This window comes from Propithecus coquereli, unplaced genomic scaffold (genome assembly GCF_000956105.1).
Source record: "Propithecus coquereli isolate 6110/MARCELLA unplaced genomic scaffold, Pcoq_1.0 Scaffold104, whole genome shotgun sequence".
Classification (NCBI taxonomy): domain Eukaryota; kingdom Metazoa; phylum Chordata; class Mammalia; order Primates; family Indriidae; genus Propithecus; species Propithecus coquereli.
The window spans coordinates 8,500,184-8,517,316 of NW_012134303.1; the positions used below are offsets into that span (position 1 = coordinate 8,500,184).

At 41.4% G+C, this 17,133-nt stretch overlaps 1 protein-coding gene and 1 pseudogene across 2 annotated transcripts in view; both read right to left on the reverse strand.

Moving 5' to 3' along the window:
• Nucleotides 1-17,133, reverse strand: part of TRPC5 (transient receptor potential cation channel, subfamily C, member 5) — a 296,609-nt gene that overhangs the window by 101,558 nt on the left and 177,918 nt on the right. The gene's annotated exons all lie outside the window — the stretch shown is intronic.
• Nucleotides 14,291-14,724, reverse strand: LOC105810751 (annotated as a pseudogene).

The following is a 17,133-nucleotide window of genomic DNA, read 5'->3' on the forward strand; positions in this document are numbered from 1 at the left end:
GGGGGGGTCTCGCTCTTGCTCAGGCTGGTCTCGAACTCCTGACCTTGAGTGATCCTCCGGCCTCGGCCTCCCAGAGTGCTAGGATTACAGGTGTGAGGCACCGTGCCGTCCTTGGCTGGTGTCTTTGATTAGACAGACTCTAAACTCCTTCAGGGCAGAAACTGTATCTCTTAAGTTTAGGGACAAGGAGAGTATTGCTATTAAACAATGAAGGGATGTGTGTTTGTTTATGGGGGGGTTGTGTGTGTATGTGTTTCTGACTGGGGAGGCACCTAAAGTGAAGGGAGAATGAATTTCAGAAGCAAGGTCTTTCGGAGATAAATGTTTCAATGCCTCAATGTCCTATTAAATGACAGAGAAAAAAACTAGAAAAATGAATGTGGTGAAAAAAAGGCAGGACCCTAGTTGGGGGAGCCGTCTGCTGGGAGTGGGGGGTGGCCTATATCTCTTAGTTACCTAGATGGAAGAGGACGTTACCTATGATGTGATGAAAATTCCTACCATTAGGTAAAGCCTTTGGGTTACAGCTCTGCTATTTCTGGTAGCCATCTTTTTCTAATATTTCTGTGAAGGTCAGCCCTTTACTCCTAAGGTGAGTTACTTCATAAACAGTTTACGACTTTCAAGTGTCTGAGAGGAGACAGATAGGTAAGTTTTGCCGAGAGAGGAAGGGATGAGCTCTCTTTCTTCTCTAGGGAAAGCACTTGCCTTCTCCTTCAACTGGCAGTTTTCACTTTTCCTAATCTATATTCAAAGCCCTCCCCCCTCATTCAATTGGGATACATATTTCCCGTCACTGATATAAACATAATTCAAGCAAATTCTCTTTTTCCTTGTCAGTCTGGGATGGAAAGCCTATGGTTCTTGCAGCAGGGGTAATTTGGGAATAGGGCTACAGATAAGTTAAGACCTAACAGCCTAAGGGAGCAAGTGAATTTTCTCTGAAGCTTAGTTTCTGCATAATGTGACTTCCAGCTGGTTCTATCTGTGATGAATATCAAGGCTGTAAAGGGTCTGTACCACCAAGAGTTCCCTGGCAGTACTTACTTTCCTTAGCTGTGGTTGTCATATACTTCTCTGAAGAAATGAGAAGATGCAAAAGTGTAACCAACAAACTCACTATGTCTGGCTTCTCGAGGGTATGGTGGTGGTTTTTGTTTTGTTTTGCTTTCCCCTTTCACTTATAGCTCATATTATTACTCGGTGCATTTTAGTCATTCATAACAACATTTCTTAGGTATCACACTGTGCGATCACCATGCTCAAATAGCTGAGAGCCTGGGTTTAATACTGCTCTTGGTGTTCATTCTGCAAGACTTCCATATTGATGAGGAGATGACGACCTGTGCATGATAAGATTTGTGTTTCAGAATGATCAGTCTTAGCAGTTTGGAAGATGAATTGGCGAAAGGGATGGGAGTGGGGTGATGGAGTGACTGGGGGCAGGGGGACTGATTAGGAGTCTATTGTAACTGTTCAGGTGAGAGGTGATAAAGGCCTGAATTAGAGCAGTGGAAGTTGAAAGGAGGTGATGGTAAAGGAGACATTTTGAAGACAGAATTGACAATATTTGGCTATCAATTGCATGAGTGGGTGGCAGGTAAAGAGGAGTTGAGGTTTATGCAGAAGGAGGACATCTCTGCTATTAACTGATGGAGGGGAATCAGGAGATCATGAGGAGGGCTGAGTTTGGGACTGATACTGATGAGTTCATTTTAGTTGTGATGACTCACTGTCCTTTGCCTGGGATCGAGGGAATTTCCAGGACATCAGGCTTTCAGTGCTAATACAGGGAATGTGCTAGGTAAACCAGGATGATTTGGTCACCCTAAGCTTAGAACATGTTGGATTTGAGGTATCTGCAGACAGTATTCAACAGATGGTTGGGCAGATAGGTATGGTGTGTAGGAAGGACATCAGAGTCAGAGGCAGTTTAGGGAATTGCCTGTATAGAGATGATGGGGGAAACCACAGGAGTGGGTATGATAATTGAGGGAGAATGCAGAGTATGAGATTACAACTACCTCAAATCCCTTGCAGAATGAGAAAGGATGTAAGTGAATGAATGAAATAATTAATTAAGAAGAAAAGGTGAGTGAGAAAAAGGCTGCAGGCTAGAGTTCAAGGCTTGCCTGCTTATGTAAGTTGGCTGTAGAAAGAAACCTGAGGCCAAGTCACAAGTAGTCAAGAGGGAACCAGAACAGAATGATGATGTCATAAAAGGCAAGAAGGAAGAGAATTTCAGAGAGGTGGGAGTCTAGGGAGATTAATATTGAGGACAGGTGGTTTGGCTCTGGTGCTTAAGAAAAATAATTTTCTGTGGAGTCCTGAAATCAGATTATAAGATGCTGATTAAATAGAGAGTGGGAAGAAAGGATATATGGGCAGCGAGCTCAGAGTTATCTTCCTCCCAACAGTGAAAAGAAGGAAAAGAATAGTAGCCTCTTTTAAGCACCAGCTCAAGATCCAACTTTTCTTTTAAGTTTTCCTGAACTTCAAATGCCTGTGTTCTCTCCCTTCTATAATGTAAACACATATCAAAGCATCACGTTGTATCCCATAAATTAATAAAATTATTTGTCACTTAAAAATAAAATGAATTTTCAAAAAAGTTTCTATAGTATTCAGGGACTATACTATGTTATGTAGGAAAAAAAAAACCTATGTGATACACTCCTCTATTTTGTGGCTGCTTCAGTGTGCTTGGTTTCTCTCCCTATTAGACTCTAAGCTTCCTTAGGGCAGAGACCATAGCTTATATATCCCACAGTGCCCACAAGAAAGGCCTTCAAGAATATTTTCTAGTTGCCAGGATGGGAAGAATGGAAGGTTTCTCCAGGTCAGATTTTCTCAACCTCAACACTATTGGCTTTTGGGGCTGGATAATTCTTTGTTCTGTGCATTGTAGATGTTGGGTAGTTCTCTGGCCTCTACTCACCAATTGACAGTGGCACCTCCCCTGTCAACCAAAAGTTGTGACAACCAAAAGTCTCTCCATATATTGCCAAATATCCCTGGTGAGTTGTTGGGAGTGGGGGGCGTGGATCAGCCCTGTGGAGAACCATTGCTTTAGGTGGTCTGGGCCTAGTCTATGTATCCCCTTGTCCTTCAGCAGAAACATACCAAAGCCATCTTCGAGTGAGAAACATTGGCACCCAGTTCACAGCCTCCAGAAAGAGATGTATAAGTTTCTTGGTTATTTGTTTTTAGTTCTGACAGCCTTAAACTCATTCCTTTCTCTAGTTCTCCCAGGAGTTAAGTGAATGGCTTGGTACTTGCACTTCAACACCAAGTACTAAAATGATGCCAACATACTTCCCTTATGATCCTGAATGTGAAAATAAAGCTGGAGAGAGATCTAGTTACAGCAGTGGTTTGTAATGTTTCGGCAACTGTAAGTGAAGTATTTATGAATTTGTTTACAAAGTGCAACTAATAGTTAATAATACTTTTTCTTTTCAAAGCATCTTTCAAATATTAAATTGTGACTCTGTTGGTAGCCCCTTCAGAGATTACCAGAGATTGGAGAAATAAGAAAAAGAGGCCGGGCACAGTGGCTCATGCCTGTAAATCCTAGCACTCTGGGAGGCTGAGGCAGGAGGATCACTTGAGGTGAAGAGTTCGAGACCAGCCTGAAGCAAGAGTGAGACCCCGTCTCTACCAAAAATAGAAAAAATCAGCTGGGTGTGGTGGTGCGTGCCTGTAGTCCCAGCTACTCAGGAGGCTGAGGCAGGAAGATGGCTTGAGCCCAGGAGTTTGAGGTTACAGTGAGCTAGGCTGACACCACGGCACTCTTCCCTGGGGCGACAAAGTAAGACTCTGTCTCAAAAAAAAAAAAAAAAGAAAAGAAAAGAAAACATGGAGTGTTTAAAAGAAAGGTATAGAAGGTTTCAGTGCCCAAGCAGAGCAGAGAATCCAGGCTCTTCTTCAGGTTAAACCCGAAATGTCTCCCTGAGACTTGTATGCGTCATCCAGTGTGGCCTGTGGAACATCCCAGGAAGATGATTCTTTGTTATGATCATAGGGAATGAATGGATGTGGGTTGAGCCGGCCTAGGGGTAAGAATAAGGAAAAACTCTGATCTCTTGTGCTATTCTATCACATTTTCCAGGCTTTTGAGATTCCTTGGTATTGCCCTGTGAATCTTCTTACTGCCTGCTGGTGAAGTCCAATAAACCAGTCAGCCAGTCAGCACATCTTTATTGAGTACCTGCTAAATATACTTAAGACACCAAAGAGTGATGTGAATAAAAAGGAGGTTGCACAGGCATAGTTCATTCTTCCTGGTTCTTAATTCATTAAACTAAGCAATTTCCATATGTTGTAAGATTTTGGCCCCACGACAGCCCCCATGAGATGGGTATTATTAGTATATATCCTCTTTTTACAGAGAAGGAAATATGAGGCTCAGCAAGGTTAAATCACACGGCTAGGGTATACAGCTACAAGGTGACAAGAGCTGAGATTCAAGCCCCCATCTGTACTACTCCAAAACCTGTGATTCTTATCCACTGTGCCAATATGATTTATAATTTATTCATCTACTGTAGTTTCCCTTCATTTTTTTTTCAAGTGATTAAGCTACTCTGTTTTATAGAAGAACTGAAGACTGGGAAATATAAAAGACTTGCCCAGGGTGACATGGTAGTGGTGGTGGTGATGTTGGGAGACATCTGTTTTCATATTTTTAAAATGAGGATAATACTCATTTGTTGCTGCTATCTTTTTGACCACATGGCTTTTTGTCTAGCTCTTTCCCCCTAATTCCTACGGCTATTCTGTCATTTTGGGTTTTGCCCATGAAATCTCACCTTGCCCTGTGTTTCTATAGCATATAGATTGCTTTAATCTAGGCCTCAACTTATGGCTGTGGAGACCCTGCTCTGGTTTTATTTGTAAAATGAAAACTCCTTGAGGTCAAGGGCTGTGGCTGTATGTGCTTGCTATCATATTCCTGATACTCAGGATGATAGCTGGCACACAGTAGATGATTAATAAACATTTATGAGATGAATGAACGAATGCATAAAGTCCTTGATCCTGGTGCCCAGATCAATCTTCTTGACCTACCAGTTATATACAGCCTAATGTAAGGAGGAGTTACATCCTACTGGCATAGGCCCTATGCAGGCACTGTCCTGTGAACAGAGCTTTGTCCTGAATAGTACCTACAAATTTTAGTTAGTAGGTCACTACTAACTGAGTCACTGTGTACTCGAAGGAGTTAATAAGACTTTACACGCTTATATAAGTTTAACTTAGAACTTGATACAGATGACAAAAATGATTCGTTGGGTCAAACTAAACTCCCAGTGTGCAATGAATCAAAGCATTTTACTAACAAAAAAATATATACAAATACATACTTTCGAACAAAATAATATAGCAGGGGTTTGGAATCAATTACTGGTTTTTCATAGCTAGGAATCCATGAAACCATTAGACAGAAATAATTGCTCATTCTCTGGTCTGGATTTATCATCTTATTCTTGAGTCATTAACTGAGGACTTCAGCATCCTATAACTGGCCAAGCCAGTATATATCAGACTGGCTACTTCCTTCCTCACAGTAGGACTGATAAGCTAACTGTGGAGAATTCATAGGGTCTACAAATGCTCAGGGTTCAGCCTTGTCAAGCTTACACTCTCTTTGCTGCAATTCTAGTGCATCAGCTATTTCTCTTCTTTTTTTTTTTTAATTACAAAAATAAAAAAGCTGGACATGGCGACTTGTGCCTGTAGTCCCAGCTACCCAAGAGGCTGAGGTGGCAGGATCACTGGAGCTCAGGAGCTCAAGGTTGCAGCGTGCCATGATCACTCCTATCAACAGCCACTGCTCTCCAGCCTGGACAACATAGCAAGACCTCGTCTCTTAAAAAAAAAAATTACTTACAGTAATGTAAGAATTCCATTTTTTTTTTAATTTCAGCATATTATGGGGGTGCAGATGTTTAGGTTATGTATGTTGCCCTTGCCCCCCTCTCCCCTGCTAAGTCCGAGTTTCAAATATGTCCATTCTTCGGGTGGTGCGCATTGCACTCTTTGTGTATACAAATACCCATCCCCTCCTCCCTCCTCCCCCTTCCCCTCTCCCCTCTCCCCCCTGCCCAACATCCAATAGATGTTATTCTGATATGTGCATTTATGTGTTGATCAGTTAATACTAATTTGATGGTGAGTACATGTGGTGCTTGTTTTTCCATTCTTGGGATACTTTGCTTAGTAGAATGTGTTCCAGCACTTTCCAGGAGTATACGAGAGGTGCTATATCACCATTGGTGATATTTCTCTTCTTAACTTCCAATAGCATGTTATGTGCAAAAGCTGCAACAGGCCTCCTGTACTCCGGCCTGCCACCGTCCTCTAGAATTGTTACAAATTTGTTACAAAATGCAGATGTCCTGGAAGGAGTTGTACCAACCAGATCGTGACTGGGTGAAATGAGCATGTGCTTCCAGGTGGAGTGTTACCTAAAAGAGTATCCCCTGGTTTCTGGGGCGGGGGTGGGAGGGTGGGGAGCGGTTAAAGCAGCGGTTGCTTCCTGTTTTATGCTATAAATACATCTGGCTGCAAGCAGTCTATTTCCTGCTACAGTGAGGTGAGGTAGGGGGTCATCTTCATTCCCTCTTTATGATCCAGAGTGCAGCCTGAAACTGCAGGATAACTGAGGTAAAATGGAGGATACAAACCAGGGGAGGAGAGGGCTAGAAGTAATATATGACTGAGGTGACCCTTGGTAAAGAGTAACTGCAACTTAGTCAAGGCCTGAATAGAGCTTAATTAAGGCAAGGCCAAGGCTGAAGCCTTGTTAAGGCCTAGCCAGCACTTCAGGTTAGGTAAAGCCTAGCTGGACCTTAACCCAGTTAAACTCTAGCCATGGACTTGGCCAAGTTGAGGCCTAGCCAGGTTCAAAGCCTAGTTAAGGCCTACTCAGTCTAATTAATGCCTAGCCAGCCCAGTTACTACCTAACCAGGGGCTAAGCCAAGTTGAGGCCTACTCAGAAACCAGTTAGGGTCAGATAGAGCCTAAACGTAGTTAAGTTTTAGTCAGCTTAAAGTTTTAGTCAGACCTATCCTTAACCAAAGCTTAGTTAAGGCCTAGTTAGCCCAGTTAAGACCTAGCCAGAGCCTAAGCCTGCTTCATGTCTAGTTAGCTCAGTTCAAGTCTTCCCAGCCTAGTTAAGGCTGAGTAAGAGCCTAAACATAGTTAAGATCCGGTCAGAGCACAGTTAGGCCCAGTCAGAGCCTAAGCATACTTAAGGCCTGCCAGAATCTTTTAAAGTGTAGCCAAGGCCTAAGCCTAGTTTAAAGTGAGGTAGTTTTAGTCAGAGCTTAGTTAAAACTTAGTCAGGGCCTAAGCCTACTTAAGTCTTAGTCCATTTAAGACCTAGCCAGAGCCTAAGCCTACTTCAGGTCTAGTTAGCCCAGTTAAAGTCTAGCCAGCCCAGCTAAGGCCTAGCCAGAGCTTAAATATATTTAAAATATAGTCAGAGTATAGTTAGGCCTAGCCAGAGTTAAGGCCTGTCAGTCTTTTTAAGGTGTAGCCAAGCCCTAAGCCTAGTTAAAGCTAGCTAGCTTGGTTAAGACCTCATCAGGGTATTATAAAAGCATCACCAATGCCTAAGCCTAGTTTAGGTCTAGTTAAAACCCAGTTAAGCCCTGGCCAGGGTCTAAGCCAAGTTGAGTCCTAGTTAAGTCTTAGTCATAGTCTAGTTATGTTTTAGCAAGATTATAAACATAGTCACTCCTAGTCAGAGTTTAGTTAAGACTTAGTCAGACGGCTGGGCACGGTGGCTCATGCCTGTAATCCTAGCACTCTGGGAGGCCGAGGTGGGAGGATCTCTTGAGCTCAGGATTTCGAGACCAGCCTGAGCCGTGAGCAAGCGTGAGACCCCGTTTCTGCTAAAAATGGAAAAAGTTAGCCACTGTGGTGGTGTACGTCTGTAGTCCCAGCTACTCGGGAGGCTGAGGCAGGAGGATCACTTGAGCCTAGGAGTTTGAGGTTGCTGTGAGCTAGGCTGATGCCACTGCACTCTAGCCTGAGCGACAGAGCAAGACTCTGTATCAAAAAAAAAAAAAAAAAAAAAAAACTTAGAGTCTAAGCCTAGTAAAGGCTTGGTCAGCCCAGTTAAGACTTAGCCAAAGCCTAAGCCTACCTCAGGTCTAGTTAGATCAGTTAAAGTCTATCCAGCCCATATAGGGCCTACTGAATCTAAACATAGTTAAGATCTAGTCAGAGCACAGTTAGGCCCAGTCAGAGTCTAGACATAGTTAAGGCCTGTCAGTCTTTTTAAGGTGTAGCCAAGGCCAAAGCCTAGTTAAAAGCTAGCTAGCTCAGTTAACACCTCATCAATTTTTTTTTTTTTTTGAGACAGAGTCTCGCTCTGTCATCCCGGGCTAGAGTGCCATGGTGTTAGCCTAGCTCACAGCAACCTCAAACTCCTGGGCTCAAGCAATCCTGCCTCAGCCTCCCGAGTAGCTGGGACTACAGGCGTGTGCCACCACGCCCGGCTAATTTTTTTTCTATTTTTAGTTGCTCATCTAATTTATTTTTATTTTTAGTAGAGACAGGGGTCTCGCTCTTGCTCAGACTGGTCTAGAACTCCTGACCTCAAGCGATCCTCCCACCTTGGCCTCCCAGAGTGCTAGAATTACAGGTGCGAACCATGCCCGGCCAACACCTCATCAACTTCTTGTTGAAGCAAAACCAATGCCTCAGCCTAATTTAGGTGTAGTCAGAGCCCAGTTAACCCCTAGGTAGTGCTTAAGCCTAATTTAGGTCTAGTCAGAGCCCAGTTAAGCCCTAGCCAGATCCTAAGCCTAATTAAGTCCTAATCATATTCTTATTAAGTCCTAGTAAGGTCATAAACCATAGTTTAGTCCTAGTCAGAGCTTAGTTAAGACTTAGCCAGACCCTCAGCCTAACTGTTAGTCAGAGCCCAGTATGGGCCTTGGGAGTACCTAAGAATAGTTTAGACTTTGTCAGAGCCCAGTTAAGGCCTCATCAGGGCTTAAGCCTAATTAAAGTCAAGTCAGAGCCCATATAAAGCCTAAGCTTAGTTCAGCATTAGTCAGAAACTAGTTAAGGTATAGCCAGGTCCTAAGTTTAATTAAGGCCTAGCAGAGTCCAGTTAAGGTCTAAGTCTACTTAAATATTAGTCAGAAACTAGTTAAGGTAGAGCCAGGGCCTAATTTTATTAATGCCTAGTCAGAGTCTTTTTAAGGGATACTCAGGGCCTAAGCCTAGTTAAAGGCTAGCCAACTTGGTTCAGGCCTCATCAGAATAGAGTTAAAGTGCCAGCCTGGTTAAAGCCTAATCACGGCCAAAGTCCAGTTGAGGTTTAGTCAGAGGATAGTTGAGGCCTAAGCAGGGACTAAGCCTAGGTAAGGTCTGATCAGAGTCTGGTTAAAGTACAGCAAGGGCCTAAGACTACTTAAGAGCTAGTTAACTCAGTTAAGGCCTAGTCATGGCCAAATCCAAGTTAAGGCTTAATTAGCCCACTTAAAGCCTAGCCAGGGGCTAAGCCTATTTAAGTCCTAGTCAAAGCACAGTTAAGGACTATTCAGGGTCTAAGACTAGAGAAGGCCTAGTCAGAGTTTAGTTAAGGTATATCTGGGACCTAGTTAAGGCTTAGTCAGGTCTAAGCTTAGTAAAGGTCTAGTCAGACTTAAGTTAAGGCCTAGCCAGGCCTAAGCCCACTTAGGACCTCCTAGTTGTCCTAATTAAGGCCACTTAAGGTGTAGCCAGCCCAGTTAAGACCTGGCCAAGGCCAAAGCCTAGTTAAAGCTTAGCTAAAGTCTAGTTAAGGCAAAGACATGACTTAAACCTAGTTAAAGCCTAGACAGTCTAGTTAAGGTCTAGTTAAGTTCTAGTTATAACCCAGTTACCTTAGCCAGGGACTATGCCTAGTTCATATCTGATCAGAGTTTAGATAAGGCCTTGCCAGGACCTAAATCTAGAGAAGGCCTAATCAGAGTCTAATTGAAGGTATAGCAAGGGTCTGAGCCTATTTAAGGTCTGTTCATTCCAGTTAAAGTCTAGAAGGGGCTAAGCTTAGTTAAGTCCTAGTCAGAATCTACTTAAGTCCTAGCCAGGGCTTAAGCCTAGTTAATCCCTTGTCAGAGTGTAGTTAAGGCAAAGCCAGGGCCTAAGTTTGGTTAAGATGTAGTCATCCCAGTTAAGGCCTAGTCAGGACATTGGCCTAGTTATGGCCCAGTCAAGACTAGGATGTCCAACTCATCCCAGTTTGCCTAAAACTTTCTATAGATGGCATTGAAAATCCTGAGTCCTAGAAAACTAGATTAGTTAGCCACCCTAATCAAAGCCTTTTAAAGAGAACGTTTTTTGTCTTGGAGTTTATGGTTTATAAAACGCATTTGCAACATTATCTCGTTTGATTGTTATAGCATCTATTTGAGATAGGTATCATCATCATCCTCAAAATATAGATAACTCAGGTTTAGAGAGAACCAATGCCTTCCTTGATGCCATACAGTTAGTAAGTGTCACAGGTAGAGTCTAAATCTATGTTTCAACTCGAAAGCCATGCTTTTATATATATATTTATGTATATATATTCATATTGACTTCATTTCTTTTATTTTTGAATATCATTTCAGAATATAGATATACCACAGTTTTATTGTAAGTATTGTATGTATGGACATTTGGGTTGATTTAGTTTGAGGCTGTTACAAATAATGCTATTATGAATATTTATCAACTGGAGTCCTCATAAATTGCTAGTAGGTATGTAAACTGTTATAACCATTTTGGAAAACAGTTCTACATTTTCGTAAAAGGGTAAACATACACCTACCACACAACTCTATTCCACTCCTAAGTATTTATTGAAGAGAAATGAAAGCATATGTTTATAGAAAGACTTGTATATAAATGTTCATAGTAGCTTTTATAATTTTAACTAAAGTAATGGGGTATCTCCCCATAATTAAACATGGTCTAAATTGCAAAAGTGATACTTGCTCATGGTATTATCATCATCCTTATTTCTGATCAGGAAGATGAGTCACAGCGAACTGAAGTGACCTGCTAATAAGAACACTTTTAGACTTGAATGTGGATCTCTCTGCCCCCAAAGTCCATATTCTCCTTAAAATAAGGTCTCTTTCCTCCACAATTCCGACTGCCCCAGTGTCAGATACTTCAGCACTTGCCTGCATGGCTGAGGTTGTTGCATGTTTCTTCATGTTTTAGTGGTGTTTGCATTCACGTATTATCTAAAGTCTGTCAAGCATTTGGTAGATTGCGCTTGCATCAACACTTCTGTTTTCCGCTCGAGGTTTATTTACTGAGCTGACGCTTGCTGTTTCATTAGGGATATTTGTTGAGCCTGGCAACAGAGCTGACTTGGTAGGAGAGTCAAGCCTCACTACTTGATTTGCTGTGATCTTGGAAAGGACAGTTTTGAAAAGGGCACTGAAGACAAACCTGGTTTACTCAGTAATACCTGGCGGGGGGCGTTACTGGATACATACCTGGTATAATGACATTATGCGGGCCAGGGAAACAGATCAAGGCCTCTTTCTTTCTGGTACTTTGGATTCAGTTGCCAGAAGGCACTGAGGACTTGGCTTGCCTTTTCCTGGCTGTGCCATTTCTGTCTCCTCCAGTGAGCTTACCAGGGGTGTCAGGCATCTCTATTGAAAAGCCTGTATGTAAATATAGCTGCATCTTCCACTATGTTATCCCAAGGACAAAATAGTTGCCACCCCTGCAGAATGCAGCAGCTTCTGGATTAGATGCCAGTGGTAGCAGTATGCCAAGCATGAAAGTATACCGTCCTTCCCTTGCCAAGTAAACACCAGCTTCTTGTTTGGTGCTACATTTAAAGGGATTGTCTCTTCTTGTGTGGCGTGGCAGTCGGGGAGAGCTTTCAACATGGGCAGTTAGTGGCCTAGATGGTGGCACAGTGGAAGAGGCCACTGGGATGTAGTTTAGGTCACAGATGCCTTGGACTGTAATTTCCCCCTTTGTGCTATTGTATTGCTTTGGAGAACTGTTTGGTTTCATGTGTAATGCAAGAGGAAGGCAGCGCTGGTTAGAAAGAAACAAATGATTTATTGCACCGAGTAGCTGGGATATTCAAATGCTGCATTTTTTTTTTTTTTTTGGAGAGAGTGCCATTTGGGAATCATTTTCTCTGATAGTCACAAGGTGATTTCACACGTAAACTCAGGTCTTTAGTTGACTTAGCATGTTTGTCTTCCTATGTGTTGGTGAAACACATTAAGCTTCAAGACATTGGGTTAATGGCACAAGCAGGGCATGTCTCTATCCTAACAAAGAATCTAAAAGATCTTTTCTCAAGGACTAGGGGCTTTGTAGTGTAATATTGGAGGATACGGAAAGAGAGCACAAAACTAGATTCCTGGTTTTACTGCATTCCCGCGCTATGTGACTTTGGGTAGGTCATTTTGCCTTTCTGGATTTTGATTTTCCTAAATGTAAAATGGAGATAATAAACTCTGTGTTGCCCTACCCCACCATATATGGTAATTCTGAAGATCAAATGAGATACCATGTGAAAGTATGAAAAAAAGTATAAAACAGTATAAAATGCTAAGGAATTATTAGTCCTATTCATTCAACAAATATTTATTGAGTATGTACTATGTGCTAGACACTACACTTGTACTTGGACAAAACAGAGATCCCTGCCTTCAGGGAGCTTACATTTTAGAGAGGGAGACCAGAAAATAAATAATAATCATAATACATAAGTACACTATATAATATGTGCAGAAAGTGATAAGTTCTAAGAAAAATGAAAAAGAGGAACAGAGTAAGGAAGACTCAGGAGTGCCAGGTTGTGAGGGGTAGGTTCAATTTTCAGAAGGTGGTAAGTGAAGCCCTCATTGAGAAGGCAAGATGTAAGCAAAGAATTTGAAGGAGGTGAAGGATTTTGCTCTTCAGGTATCCGGGTCTTTACCCACGTTTAAAACGCTAACCTTTGGCCCCTTTACAAATCTTGGGAAGCAGCAACATGAAATCTTCATTCCATTCCAGGCAGAAAAAGTATCCAGTGCAAAGCACCTAAAGGGGAGTGTGCCTGGTGAATTTGAGGAATGGCAAAGAGGCCAGAGAAGCTAGAACAGAGGGAGGGGCAGAGAAGTAGAAGTTGCAGGTTATATTATGGAGGGCCGTATAAGCCACTATAAGAACTTGAGTTTTACTCTGAAGGAAATACAGAGTCATCAGAAAGTTTTAAATGGAGGAGTGACATGATCTGACTTCTGTTTTTTTAAATCAACATTATTAGTGTGGAACTGATTTCTGTTTTAAAGGGATCTCTGGCTGGTGTGTTGAGAAGAGACTGTAATGAGACAGGGCAAAGGAAATCTGTTAGGAGGCTATGGAAATAAGTAGATGATGGTGGCTAACAATGACAAGTGATCAGATTGTGGATATGTTTTGAAGGCAGAGCTAACAGGATATCCTGGTGGATTGGCTGTGGGTTGTGGGCAAAAGAAGAGTTAAAGATAAATCCAAGATTTTTTAGCCTGAGTAGTTAGAAGGATAGAATTGCCATATACTGCTATAGAAGGCTATAAGTGTAGTAGATTTTATAGGGAATACCAAGGATTTAGTTTTAGACATACTGTATTAAATTTTAGATATCACAAATCAATGTGAAGGTGATTAGATATACAAGCATGTGATTCTGGAGAAAGGTCTCAGCTGGCTAAATAAGTTTCAGAGTCATCGGCATATAGGTGTTATTTACAGCCTGTATGAGACCACTAAGAGAGTGACTAGATGAAGAAGAGGACATGTGAATGATTGACCATGTTAAATGCTTGTAGGACAAGTAAAATGAAGACTGAGAAGTGACAATTGGGTTTAGTAATGTGGAAATCACCAGTGACTTTAACAAGGGTAGTTAGATGGAGTGGCCGTTATATTTAATTAAAAGTGTGTTTTAGAACATAAATATTTAACCTGGTAGTATCAGTCACGAGAGATGAGAGATAAATTCTGTTCCTATCAAGTGAGCCTGCCTTGAGATTCCCCTGCCTCTAGCTAATATTAAAAAGTAAATCCTATCAGGAAAATTTCATTCATCTTTTCAGTTGAGCAGCATGCTGGTTTAGTATTGCAAGGGCTCTTGCCAGAGGATGGTGCTGTAGCCCTGGTGCTTTTTTGTTTTTTTTGTTTTTTTTTTTTTGGCTTAGCCAAACAATTTTAATTAAGTTAAAGGTCAGCAGAAAAAGTGCAATTACATGAAAAGCCCCATATTTTGCATGTTTAAACTGTTTTTCACTGTCTTTACTTGTAAGGTGTTGAAAGTAGGACCCACTCCTGAATCTTCTTTCTAGTGGTAGAATAAGGTACATGTTGTTCTGGGGTGCTACTCACTTTGAATTTATGGTTTGTCCAAATGAATTTACGAGCAGTAGGTGGTTTTGTTGTTGGAGGATCATCAGTCATACAGGGAAGCCAACGATGCCATTCAGGAGGTGCCATGCTTCCAACCACATCCCAGAATGTATTTTTGCCATTTATTTTAGTAGCATGTATAACCCAAAGGTGACAGCCAAAATTTGCTTATTGTCTTTATAATATTTGTTTCCATATTTGTCTTCCCCTGCTAATAATGCACCAACCCTCACATCACTTGCCCTGAAAAAAACTCGTAGATAGCTGCGGAGGCTGCCGTGACCGCCGACCTGCTGCAGGACTTGCACTAACTCCATCTTGTCACGCAGGCCCTGCCTCCTGGGTCCCTGATGTGCTTTTCTGAGTGTCAAGCATGTTAGGCAATGGGATTCACTGTTTACCCACATTTAAAATGCTAACCATTGGCCCCTTTACAAACCTTGGGAAGCAGCAGTATGCAATCTTCAGAGGGAAAGGAAATTCATGTCCAAGAGCAAAGCATTTTTCTTTATAGGATATTAGGAAATTTTTTTCTGCCTCATTTCCTTCAACTTATTCTGGGTATATATATCTCAGAGGTAAAAAAAAAAAAATGGAGCTGTTAGAAAGCAGGAAACCAAGTACTCTTGCCTTATGTTTTATTTTCATAGATCAGCATATGGTCTTAAGGTGATTTTAATTTTCAGCTAGGCTTTTGGTATGTTTCATTTTTACCAGGGCTTTCTAACTCTAAGTACATTCTGGGAAAATGTTATGTAGGGATGAAGACAATGAAATGGTTGTCCTCAAGGGGACTTTTGGCCTTTGATCCATTTGGTAAGCAAACCATCATGGCTACACAGTTGGTCATCCATATTCATGGGTTACACATCCATGGATTCAACCAACCATGGGTCAAAAATATTTTAAAAAATTGCATCTGTGCTGAACATGTACAGACATTTTTCTTGTCATCATTCCCTAAACAATATAGTATAACAAACTACTTACATAGCATTTACCTTGTATTAGGTATTATACATAATCTAGAGATGATTTAAAGTATATGGGAGGATGTGTGTAGGTTATAGACAAATACTATACCATTTTATATCAGGGACTTGAGTATCTGTGGATTTTGGTATCTGTGGAAGGTCCTAGAACTAATCCCCCCTCAGATATGAGGAATAAATGTATTGAGTTCTTGTTGATATCTTAACATTGATTCTTATTCTGCTGGTGATTTGGAGGTTCCCAGAGCATCATTAAGGCAGACCAGCCAGTGTAATAGACTATACAGAGGGCCAAAAGTTTAAAGAATCAAGTTCTTATTATTGCTCTGCTACTAATCAGCTGTGCAATCACAGCAAGTCACTTACCCACTTTCTAAGTTGTAAAATAGGGATAACCCTTGCTGCATAGGATTGTTATAAGTTATGTTATAAGTTAATATATGAGAACATACTTGAGGATATATTATTAGAAGGAGGAAACTATCAAATACCGGAATGAGCTACCAAGGGAGGTTATGGAATCTTGTTTTGAAATCATTAAAAACAGAAAAACTCTTCCTTCGGTGGACAGGCACTGGGCATGTTTGCAGGTAGAGGAAGAAGTATATGATCTCTGATCTTTTTTCCAGGTGATAAAATAAACAAATCTAGTCTGTCTTGGCAAAGTTGGCATTTGCTATAGAAACAGAGAGGAAGCTGCGACTGTGCTCAGTCTTGCTCTTGTCAAATTTCTGAGATGTATTCCTGAAGTTTGGGACTAATTCCAGGCTAGGATGGTAAGGGGAAAAAGGTACATCAAAATATTTGCATGATGCTCTCCTTACCCAAATGATTCACACAGGAAGACTTGAAAGTTTGGCCTGGTTTGAATGAATTCATGCTAGACATAGGGTAATAGGCATTTTTATCTTGTCTCAATGACCTTGCCAATTACTTTTGAAGTGGATATTTCCAAGGAATAACTGGTTAATACTTTGAAAGAACCATTGCCATGATTCCAAGTGGATAGCCTCCTCTACACGCTGGCAGGGTGTTGGAGGCATAGCCAATGAGTTGCCAGTACCGTAGTCAGCTTTCACCAGGCTAGAAGTTGTGCACGTGTAGCTATAGCCCTGCCAGAGCTCAAAGCCAGAGAGAGAAAGTGCTTCAAAGGTGAAAGGGAGTTAGACTAGGAGGATTCGCTAATTCTCAAAGATTCCCTGTAGTCTTTGATTGTTCTCCGGTCTCCTGAAAGGGTCATGTATGAACTACAGCCTCAAGACAGTCCTGTTCCCTTAAATCTTTATCCAAGTTCTAAGTCATCATCTAATCGTGGTTCGAACTATGAGATGGATTGTATCTCTGGTACTTCCTTCCAGTTTTTGTAATTCCTGCAGGTATTTTCTCTCTTGCCTTCCAGGGATCATTAGTCAGTAGCCAGGATGTACTACACACTGTTTCCTAGATCCTGGAATTTCTCCAGCACAGTTATACCAGCTAGCAGTTATTTAGTGCTTACTATGTACCAGACACCATTCTAAACTCATTGCATGTGTTTACTTGTAATTCTCACAGTGTTATTATCTTCATTTTACAGATGAAGAAACTGAAGTACAGAGTAGTTTAGCAAACCTCCAGTTAGTAAGTAGTAACACTGGAATTCAAATATAAGTCTGTTTGACACCAGATCCTACCCTTATAATCACTAGCATTATTTTATTTTCAGTCATTTGCACTGTTTTTTTGTTTGTTTGTTTGTTT